This window comes from Priapulus caudatus, unplaced genomic scaffold, assembly GCF_000485595.1.
Source record: "Priapulus caudatus unplaced genomic scaffold, Priapulus_caudatus-5.0.1 Scaffold317, whole genome shotgun sequence".
In the NCBI taxonomy this organism is placed as follows: domain Eukaryota; kingdom Metazoa; phylum Priapulida; class Priapulimorpha; order Priapulimorphida; family Priapulidae; genus Priapulus; species Priapulus caudatus.
In genome coordinates this window covers 3351-4816 of record NW_014577378.1, presented here as the reverse complement: position 1 = coordinate 4816, position 1466 = coordinate 3351, and positions in this window count along the sequence as shown.

Sequence of the window (1466 nt, the reverse complement as noted above, 5' to 3'; positions counted from 1 at the left end):
GAGGAGGAGGAGGAGGAGGAGGAGGAGGAGGAGAAGAAGAAGGATACTAAGGGGGATAAGAAAGAGAGGCCACCTTTCCAGGAAAGTGTACGCGCATACGTAAGTGCGTGCTCGCGTGTTTATCACGTAGCGCACGAGCGAGATAGTGCACGCGTCACGTCCCGTGGCCCTAAACTGGTTCTCAAGACACTAGCTACTACCCCCACCCCAGCCCCACACACCTCATCCCCCCACACACACACAGCCCCGGGGTGGGCGGGGCCGGGAAGGTCCGGTCACGAGCACTCGTCACGTGACGGTAATTGCAATCTCGAGTCACATTTGTGCGGCGGCGATCTGTCAGCCAGGATCCCTCGCCAGCTAGATCCGAGATAGATAGATCTCCTAGGTAGATCCAACTACCTTCACCCGCCACGGCCGTCAAACTCACTCGTCCGAATACGACCGAGCCTGAGTTTGAGTAAAACTAAGACGTGGAGAAGAGGAGGAAGTGCAGAGTAGCAGGAGTAGAGGTAGAAGTAAGAATTTCAGCTTGGCGACCGGTCAAGTCAACGGTGACAAGTCCGCGTGCGGACAGTGATACGGGACAACTCACAAGGCCCACGTTCAGTCATGCGAACGCTCGCGACTCTTCGTTTATCTTCATCACTGACGAGGAGTGGATTGAACTGGCAGAACTACTGGGCGAAATGCCGAGCGTTTGGATTCACGATGCTATTGACAGAACAACTTACAATGAGTCAATTTCGCCAATCTCAGAGAAGCGAAGTGTATTGTAGGCCAGTTTTCCGACAGATTGCCGCGCGCGAATATGTTGAAATTAAAAAGAATTAATTAATTGATGGAAATAATTAAAATATACTATGGATAGTAATAAGCAATTGTAACTATGAGCTTCGCAATGCCCACATTGCCACCTTTCTAGTTCGTTCGACTTGTTTGGTCGGCAGACAATGACGCAGTGTCCACCTAGACCGTTTGAATTTCGAGTGAAAGTGAAGAAAAAAACATGTTTTCTAAAGAAAACAGCCGACTGTCAATGTTATCACAGGGCGTCGGGCATCTGTTTGCTAGCCGAAAGCTATACGACCCGAATGTCGAACGGGTTTAGCGAGCATGCGCAGTCGCAATGCGAATGAAGCGCGTTCCCGAACCAATAAGTAATGAAATGTTACGAGCTTCACGTTATTATTACGTGCGTAGTCACCGTGTAGCTCGTGATAGATCTTCCCGTGTTATTTGTTTTGAAAATTGGTTCTCAGTCAGATAGCCTGGAACGGGGATGGGGAGGGCACGTAGAGGTATAGCGGGAAGCATTTTAAAACGTTTACGGGAACGACGGTGCGTAGTTTGTAGACACCGTCACACGCGCTTGATGAGGACTGGCGGGGTGGTGGCGGCGGCGGCGGCGGCGGCGGTGGCGGCGGCTGGTGACGTAGTGCCCTTCACGAGCTGCTCTGCCGGCG